The following is a 10397-nucleotide window of genomic DNA, read 5'->3' on the forward strand; positions in this document are numbered from 1 at the left end:
GGTGACAGCAGGACTGTGAGGTGACCACCGAGGACAGTGGCCTGTGTGGAAAGGAATGTACCTGAGCTTAGAAGACAAGCTATGTGTGTTTGGATGCATAGGTGGAGCAACTGAAGCCCTTTCTCTCCCAGAAGATCCTGAGTTATTTTCAAATATCAAATACTGAGCTGTTTACACTACTGGATTTGGGCTCTGCTTTGACTGTTACTGTACCCTGATTCTTCCCTCTTAGAGTAAGAAACTGTGTAATTGATTTTGGTTTTCTAGGAGCTCACAGTTAATGGGCTTTGTTTATTGTTAAAAGGAGACTGAACTTTCAAAGCACTGGATTTATTTATTTTTGCATTTCTATTACATTAATATGATATCTTTGGGACAAAAAGAGGAAAGGACAGGTTATGATTTACAGTGAGGTGCTTGTGTGGCAAAGTTAACAAAGGGTGGATTGTGTTGGTTAGATTTTGTTTTTCTAACTTGACATAGACATAGTTGGCAAGGAATCACCAACGAGAAACTGCCTCCATTAGACTGGCCTGTGAGCATGTCTGTGTGACATATTCTTGATGGCTCGTTTATGCAGAAGGGCCAGCCCATTGTGGGTTGTGCTATTCCTGGACAGGTAGGCCTGGACTGTGTAAGAAAAGGAACTGAGCAAGCCAAGGAAGGCATACAGTAGACTCCACTCTTTCTGTGATCTCTGCTTTAGTTTCTGCCTCTGTCTCTTGCATGAGCTCCTGCCTTCCCTTCCGCCAATGATGGACTGGATCCACAAGCTGAAATAAGACCCTCTTCCACTTCAGGAACAGTAATAAAAGCAAACTAAGTCTCACATGTAAAGTCAAAGAATATAAAAACCAGGATGTGAAGGAACAAAATATTTTTGGTATACTCACAAAATGGATTATTGCTTCACAATGAAAGAAGAAGAAGAAGAAGAAGAAGAAGAAAAAGAAGAAGAAGAAGAAGAAGAAGAAGAAGAAGAAGAAGAAGAAGAAGAAGAAGAAGAAGAAGAAGAAGCTATGGTAAAACGGTAAAACAATGACCAACATGTGCCAGGAAGACACCAGATTAAACACAAACCATGATTCCAAAATAGAAATGTCTAGAAAACACATGATCTGCAAAGGCAGAAAAGAAACCCTTATAGTCTGAGTCCAGGGTTAGACACCGAGTGTTAGTATAAAAGAAAAGAACAGGCAAATAGAAAGGGGGATGTGAAGATGTTCAGAGAGAAACTGGTTTGTTGTATCTTGGTGGTGGGGCTTCCATGGGTGTACAAATTTATATCATTTCTACACTCACTTCAGACTTAAATACGATTATATGCCAATTAATTCTTTTTCCCCCCTGTGGTTGTTATTTTCCAATTTATTTAGGCTTGATCATTAGCAGTCAGACTGAAGGCCCATGTTAATCCAAATGAGTGTAACACAAGGGCAGGGTATGATTCACAGTTTGAAAGGAGGCTCCTGTGTTGAGAAGAGGAGCTGCTAAGCCTGACAGTGGCCCTAGACCTGTGGTGACTCCACAGTCAAGGTCACTGCCAGAGTAAAGGTCCTCTGCCAACAGCAAGCAGACATTTTCCAAGAGCCCTTCATACCAGGAGATTCAGAGCAGAACAAGGCTATGCAAGGAAACAAGGAAGAGATTCCATTAGTCTAAGCATCCCAATGGGAGACTGAGCGTCCCATGGCGGAGCAGTAGTGTCAGCCTCCTATGGATGGTCAGGGCAGGGGAGGCACGAGCTTGCCACCCGAGGCACAAGCAGACACTGGACTCGGGTGTTCGGCTGTGAGTGCTGACTTCATGCAAGGAGTTCTTTGATCTTTGCTGCCAGATGCGGGTCCAGCTCTGCCACTGTGACGTTGGCCATTTGGCTGATCTGCTTCTCGATGAGTCTAATGGTGTCCTCTGAGGCTTTGGGATGTGACTTCTTCAGTTTATTCATTGCATTAGTGCGAACCTTCCGTAAATTTTTTTTTTTGGGGGGGGGCCTTGTTGGTGTTCTGTTTGGTCAGTTTTACCAGTATTTCTCTGTGTTCCCTGGTTACTTTAGGAATGGTTACCTTAATTAGTGTTTCTTCCACTTCTGGGTTCAGATTCATTCCACTTTCTCGTATAGCCTTGATAGCTGCAGCTGTACACTCTGGGAAGCTGGCCATATTCACCAGAATCAACTGTGGTGACTTCATGGAGATGCGGCCAATCTGATTCACAGCGAGCTTCCCATCTGCAGTTGCCAAAGTAATATGATCAAGGGATCCTGGTGCAGTCCTTATGTTGAGAGTCTTAATGAAATTATCTTTAAGCTCTTCCATCACAGATTTCATGTCTTCATTCACTTCTTCCAAGCTGATTATATCCTCATCCAAGACTGTATTAATGTTCACTCTGGCCTGGGACTGTTTTTCCTGACTGCAAAATGGCGAACTGGTAACGCTGGGTAGGTCGAGTATTACCTATGGTTATGTTGTCTTCCACTCTTTGTCTTCATGGAAACTTCTGAAATAGGTCTGGTCAAAGCAGCAAGATAACTCCAAAAGGCAAAAGTACAGTAGGCGAAAGCATCTTATTCCCAAGGCCACGACAGAAGAGAATCCCCAGAAGCACCCACAGCTACAGCCGGGATTACAGAGAAACGCATGCAGAACAGCGGAGGCCCAATTAATTCTTTATAAAAATGTCTTAAAAGTCGTTTACAGCTGAAGTTTTACTTGGAAATCTCTGAATTCATTTTGTCATCAGGTCCGAGAAATCAGAGCCTAGTCTATATGGAGAGGATCTTGGAATGTGTGTGGAGTGTGGCAATCTTGAACAGCAGGCCAAGCATCTGGCTGTTGAGATCAGGTCCAGGTGAAGCCCAGTGGCCTGTAGGGGTGTTTGATAAACAAAGCCAATGAGGGGATGGGGGCTGTTTCTATATCTACAAGGGCTTCCAGGGATTCTGAGAATTTATTTCGTCTTATACTTCTGCCATCTGCATCTGAAATTGCTTTTGATGTCTTTGGCTGCTTGTTTCTTCTCAAATCCTTCTTATTGATTCAGGTTTTTTTTTTTCTTCCTATTGATTTGTAATTGGCAAACAAGTAGAATTAATGTGTCAAAGAGAACGTGTATCTTAGAGTTTACTAGACACTGGAAAATTATTTTTCAAGATAATTAAATGAGTCACATAAGAAAATAAACTGAATAAGCTCATACCGTATATCAATTTAGTTTTTAAAATTTTTTTCTGTAGTTAAGTCTAAAAGTAACTAATGATTATGATTAATAAAATAATTATGAAAAAAGCAACTCTGAGTCTATTTAATAGTTATTTCGTTAAACATAGAACAAAGAATTAGTTACACATATAACATATTTATGGGATTGATATACAAATGTGCAGTTTGTTGAGGTTATGGCTGCTTGTTTTTTTCTGGGAATACTTGGATGTCTATAATTTTTGTGTAGTTGATGTATTTCTGCCCCTAGCATGGAAAATACCAGCCATGAGCTCTTTTCACAACATTAACATATAATATAAGGGTGGGTGATGTTCACATCATCCAGTTTTACATCTTTCTGAACACTCTATATGTGCTAAAGTTCAATTCAATGCCCAACCCAATAGCCTGAAATTAGCTAAGATGCCTCACAGTAAACTTCAGTGCAATAGATTGTCCCCACTCAGTGGTCAGCCAGAAGTCCCTTGTCAGACGCTTCTTGACTATATAGCCCTATACATTGTTGATTCCTACCACCCATTCCTTGGGCTTAGGAATTTGCTAGAATAGCTCACAGAACTGGGGAAAACCCTTTCTTTTATATTTTTTAATTACAAGATTACAAATTTATTAAATATTATAAACGATGAACTTCACAGAGCATGCTCCAAAGGTCTCCAGCCAGAAGTTTGTTGCTGTTTTTGTAGATTTGAGATTTGCTGTCTTCCTAGCACCTGTGTGTGCACTAATGAAGACAACCACGGAATACATCCATATAGGGGATATCTAAAGTGGCTCATCCATATAGGGGATATCTAAAGTGGCTCATCCATATAGGGGATATCTAAAGTGGCTCATCCATATAGGGGATATCTAAAGTGGTTCATCACATGGCCACGACTATTATGCCATTCTCCAGCTCCTCTACATTCTCTAGAATGAAAACCCTAGGTTTCTCTTTAATGTGGTTCTTCTGGCTCCTAGCCTGAAACTATGTACAAGTCTACTGGTAGTCTCATTAGGCCAGAAACATTTGAACACAACATTCGTGTGGATTTAGAAATGCAAGTCAGACACTGGCACTAGAGATGGAATCTGTTCTGCTTACTATACTGTACCTCACACTAGGGCAGAGACTAGATTTGAATAAGTGACTATATATTTTTTTTAAATAGTGATGAATTTTATAAGAAAATCTGGAAAGTACAAGAAAAACTCTACATGACTATAACCAAACAGCAGGATATTTTAAAGCTTGTTATATATGGTACATAATGTCAGTTGGATAGTGAAGCAAGATTATAAGATAATTTTAGAATAAAGCAACGAACTGTATAGGCCTGTAGTTAGTGGAATTGCTAAGGAGTTGAATTTTTCCTTATATTTACGTGAGTTATTGGGTAGAGATTCACAAGTCTTTTTATTCTATTACTTTCTCCAGATTCAATTCTTTTTTCTTTAATGTCTGCCTAATCATTTTTTACAGTATTTTAAGTTTGCCCATGTTTAATTTTTTTCTCATCATATGGAAAGTGTCTTTACCAGACAATTCAAACAGATGTAGTCTTAAGTGGGTTAGCAGTGCTGATTTTATTCTGCTTTTTTATTTAATTCAATTATTAGTATTTTCTTTTGCGCTGCAGGGAGGTGAAACCCAGGGTGTCAAATAAACTAAACATGCATTCAAGTATTCACCGCCCCACCCCCGGCCTTGTTTTGTGGTGTTTCTAACAGTAAGCTCATGTGTGTGGCGTTTGCCTGTATCTGGAGTTTGACACCATTGAATGTGAAGATGTGAAGAGAAGTGGACCATTCCTCCTGCTTTCAAGCAAGGGTGCTCAGTTAAAAGTCACTACAACACACACATTACCTTTCTATCAGTTTTGTTATGGGGTGATTGAGAGTCTGCTCATAGGACAGATTTTCCTTTGTTTTTCCACCAGAACCTGGAACTAATCCCAAGGTCAGGCTACTTTTTATTAACCTCTTACTATTGGAGCATTTATACAGTTTTAAATTTTAAATTTATTTCAAGATTTTTCTTTTTGCTGTTGATATTATTATTATTATTTGTTTTTTTTTTTTTTTTTTTTTTTTTTTTTTTTTTTTGAGACAGGGTTTCTCTGTATAGCTCTGGCTGTTCTGGAACTCACTCTGTAGGCCAGGCTGGCCTCGAACTCAGAAATCTACCTGCCTCTGCCTCCCAAGTTCCGGGATTAAAGGCGTGTACCACCACTGCCTGGCATATTTTCTTCTCTTTTCTTTTCTTTTTTTTTTTTTAAACTGTGACAGGTTATATTTGTATACACTTGTGGGGAACATTGTTTTTTTTTTTCTTTTTTTGAGTGTCTGTATATATCTGACTATATGTATATATGTTTGCATGTGGGTGTATGTGCATACATATACCCATGCTTGTAGAGAGACAAGAGGCTGGAAGGTGAGGTTTGCTCTGAGAAGACAAGTGGGTACTTTGTCACCTGCGTATGTAGATGTCAGAATGCCTGCAGAAGGAGATGCGATGTGGTCCCTTATAGAGGTGAAATGATGTCTGCTTTGCTCTGAAAACATGCTGCTTCCATGCCACTAAACCCTAATTGGTTCCAAAATGAGATCTAGAGACTCAGACCAGAAAAATTCAACTACAAGGCGCTGTTGTATGGGCTTCTGTTAGACTATTGTTTGCCTATGTTGTACGTATGCCATTTATCTAAAGTGTGATGGCCTTAAAATTATTTCTATTGTGTGTACATTGTTAATGTGTAGGTTGTTAATGTTAGAGAAAAGAACAATTATTAAACAGAAAGGGGAATATGCAGTGGAAACTTCTAGCTTCTTTAAAAGTCAGTTATACCAAATGATGGTTTGCTGGGGCACACAGGTGAAAGAATGTTTTCCTGAAGCAGACACAGGTGAAAGGGTGTTTTGCTATAGCAAACATGTGAAAGGACCCATGATGAAGGATTATAAATATGATCCCACAGACAGTGGGAGATGAGCACTGAGAATTGGTTTGGCTTCCACTGCCTTTCTATTTTTCACTAACTACACACATGTATTGGTTTGCCTTACATAGTGTTGTTGAGCTCAACTTGTGGTAACTGCTACTTCGGTGTAACCTCACCTCAGAGTGGTTGATGAGATTCACAGTTTCTTTAGGATTGAACCGTAGCTACTGCTTTGTGCCTGGTGTCTGTCTGCCAAGAGGACTGGACTGAAGCTGTTGGTTTGTGTGTGGTGTCTGCCTGTGGAGAGGACTGGTCTGCAGCTTCTGAGTCATATTTGGTGTTTGCTTCAGGACTGGACTGCTGCCAAAGAAGATAGTGCCCACTGCTCAAAATTGTTTCTGAACAGGTCTACTTCCCCCATATCCTAATAACTTTTGTTTTTTTATAACTACCTCTGCTGGGTGGTGGGCTAGAGGAGAGATTGAACCCTTATTAAAAGTAGGTTGCTGCCGGGCGGTGGTGGCGCACGCCTTTAATTCCAGCACTTGGGAGGCAGAGGCAGGTGGATTTCTGAGTTCGAGGCCAGCCTGGTCTACAGAGTGAGTTCCAGGACAGCCAGGGCTACACAGAGAAACCCTGTCTCGAAAAAACAAAACAAACAAACAAACAAAAAAGTAGGTTGCAAAAAATGTATGCCTATAGGCTTCTGGTTCCCTTCCACTCTGGCTCCTCCCCCAAATCACTCTCTTTTCCTTATTATTCTTGTTCTTATTTTTTTTTTTTAACTTTTTAAATTCGATATTTTATTTATTTACATTTCAGATGCCATCCCCATTCCCCATTCCCCCCATTATTCCCCTATCCCATCCCTCCTCCTCCTTTTTTGCCTTTATACTGTTTAAATTACATGCAAGTATTAAGGTCAGTTCTAGGTTGAGGAACTAGCAATACAATAGATGCAAATAGTCAAGGAACAAGCAAGACAATAAACCCAGATAGTCAAAGAACACGAACGACAATAAACAGAGTCCTGTGATCACTCCTGTGATCACTATTTCTAAGGGTTTATCAGGATGACCAAAATATCTGAGCCCACTTCCCTGTCTTAGACCAAAGTCATTTTCATGCCTTAAGTCTACTTCTTTGTTCTATTCTAAGATTTAGATTCCTGCCTGAAATTTCTTCTTTGTTCTAGTCTAGGATTTGAATTTCTGCCTGAAATTACTTCTTTGTTCCAGCCTTATGTCAGATTCCTTCTAAGTAGCCCTTTTCTTGTCCTTGGTCAATGTCAGATACCTGCCAGGCAGTCCCAAAACCTCTCCACATCCCCCCTTTTTATTGTATAAACCAGACTGAGCCTATCTTACCCATCATGGAATATGCATTATCATAAGCAATGCACTTCTGTCTTAGGTTGGTAAGGCTCTGAGCAGAATCTTACTCATCCTTGGATTGCCAGCATGTTAAATTAATAATTGTCTGGGAGTCCATTTTCAGTTTCAAGTCATGTACTTTGGCTGCCAGCCTGTTAATGTAGTTAGAGACAGGCTTTAACACTATGGGCAGGAATAAAAGTATTCCCAGGACAATAAGGGCTAGCATGATCAAGCTGTATATGACATTCCTGAGGTTTGACCAAAATGGAAATACTGACCTCAGACGATTGATGACTTTTTTGGCATTATCTGCAGCATCAAAGCTCAACAGAGCAGCATTCTTTAAATTCTCACTATGCAAAATTAACACACCCAGATAGGTGTTAAGATTATGCCAAATACCCTATAGGTGTCTTTAAACTTTTTTCTAATTATAACAACAATCATTGTAAATTTTAGAAGTAACACTACTCCAGTGATATTTGTCATGACACTTGAGATGACTCCTAACTCTTGAACCCTGAACCTCCATCAGATAATTTGAATAGGTTATAGAGTATCAATCCATTGTTCCAGACACCTATATAAAAATCCTTTTGTATACTCACTACATTAGTAACATTTTTTGTTAGATGGTTAACAAAAATAGCTAAGATGGTTTTAGCGCAGAGTTCTATCAGACCTTCAAAGAAGACCTAATACCAATTCTCATGCTTATGTTTTTACTTTGTCTATTTAAATGGTTTGTACCCAAACAAAAAGTTCCACATAGGCTCTTCCAATAGCTCTCACCCTACAACTGCTACATTTGTTTTTTGATGCCTCTGCAAAAGACCTTAAGATGCTGAGGAAAAGGTGACTAAAAGGGGCCTTCATCTATTTCACCCTAGGACAAATACAATTCTCTATGTTAGTCTTTGATTTCCCCTGTCTTTTCCTTCAGTGTTCCCTGTTGCTTCTGCTAGTTCATTTTGGTATGACAGTCTTGGCAATAGGACCAGTCAGTCACTTTCTTGCTGGATCAACTCTATGTCCACTTTGTCTCACTGGCCCACTGTGTCTCTCCTAATACCACTCCTCTCCCTCCCTCAACCTTCCCAGAAAAATTTTCAGTTCTACTGTGTAACCAAATCATCTTCTTACAGCCATCTAATTAGTATTTTCCAAGTCTCTTTGGATATACAGGACAGCAATAATATGATCCACCATAACCAGTCAAGTCTAGACTGTCCCCCTGCTACATGATCAGAGGATTTTCTTTTCTTTTCTTTCTTTCTTTTTTGGATATTTTATTTATTTACAATATAGATGTCATCCCCCTCTCCCATTTCCTTTCCCTAGAACCCTCTATCCCATTCCCCTTACTCCTTTATGCTTTTATACCATTTTGATTATATGCATGTATTAAGGTCAGTTCTAGGTTGAGAGTCTAGCAATACAATAGATGCAAATAGTCAAGGAACAAGCAATACAATAAACACAAATAGTCAAAGAAAAAGCAAGGCATTACACCCAATTATGTGACCACTCACAAGATCACTGTTTCTAAGAGCTTATCAGGATGACCAAAGTATCTGAACCTACTTCCCTGTCCTAGCCCAACATCATTTTCATGTCTAAAGCCTACTTCCTTGTTCTAGCCTAAAATTTAGGTTCCTTTGTTCTAGCCTAAGATTTAGATTCCTATCTGAAATTACTTCTTTGTTCTAGCCTAATGTCAGATTCCTGCCTGAAGCCTACTTCCTTGTCCTTGGCCAATGTCATATTCCTGCCAAGCAGCCCATGGGCCCAGAACCCTGAAAATGACTCAGCAGAGTCATGTGGAAGGACTACACTTCCTAGTCCCCTTTGTGGACTATGGAAGTCATTTCTGCCTCTATAAAGGGCTGCATCCCATTTTCTTCTGTAGGCCTTTTGGCCATTGGCATACAAGACTGACAAAAGTACCCACTTAGTGGAATAAACATAGTCCCACCTAAGCTCAGACCAAGACTCTCTTTCTTCAGTTGCTTTAGAAATTTAACACTCTATATCCCCAGGGTTAGGATTCAAGATGTAATGTGCCAAACATTGCTTTCTACACAGGTACTAGTGATCAGAACTTAGTTTTACTGACCAATCAGTCTGCCTTCATCATGTTCTTGAAAGCTTCTTATAGTAAAGACAGACTAGATTCATTATTCCTGCTTATGATTACATCTGTTTTTCAAGGATTGGGCTATTCCCCCATCTTTAACCTTAACTGCAAATGATTCTATACTTTCTGTTCCAGGAAATGGCAACCATGCCTTTGTTTCAAAGGTTATTATGACTACATATTGTTATGACTACCTTCTTAGGACCACTTTACAATCATGTGTTTGGTTCACAAGAGGCTGTTGTGGCCAATTGTTTATGTTCTGCATCTGTAACCCTGCCTATTTACCTGTCACATCCTCCATTTTTAAGCTCCCTACCCCCAAATTATAAAAACATTTATCTTGGCCATGTATAATGTTGAACTCTTGAACTTCAACTAAGGTGGAGGCAACCAGTATACAGGAATAAATAGCTTGGTTTAATAACTGTTTGCTTAAATTAATTTGGCCATGGTGATTCAGGTCTTTGGTCATTCTCATTGCATTTTTGGTATTAACACATTATGTTTGCATGTGAAGCACTTTGCCCACTAAGACTTCTCCCCAGTCTTGTTGACATGTTTTATATAGGAATATATTGAGATACAGTAAATTCTATTAACGAATTCTGAGAGGAGATCTCCTCCTTTTCAAAAATAGTTTCATATATATATAGTGATGGGGAAATATTTACTTCTGATCTCTCCTATAAGACACAACCCTTGGGCGCTTGACTTTAATCAGTACCTT

General features: G+C 39.5%; 1 pseudogene; it reads right to left on the reverse strand.

The window, feature by feature from the left end:
- Positions 1 to 1804: 1804 nt before the first annotated feature.
- Positions 1805 to 9971, reverse strand: LOC117712399 (ribosome-recycling factor, mitochondrial pseudogene; annotated as a pseudogene).
- Between the last annotated feature and the right edge of the window lie 426 nt (positions 9972 to 10397).

Source organism: Arvicanthis niloticus, chromosome 7, assembly GCF_011762505.2.
Source record: "Arvicanthis niloticus isolate mArvNil1 chromosome 7, mArvNil1.pat.X, whole genome shotgun sequence".
NCBI lineage: Eukaryota > Metazoa > Chordata > Mammalia > Rodentia > Muridae > Arvicanthis > Arvicanthis niloticus.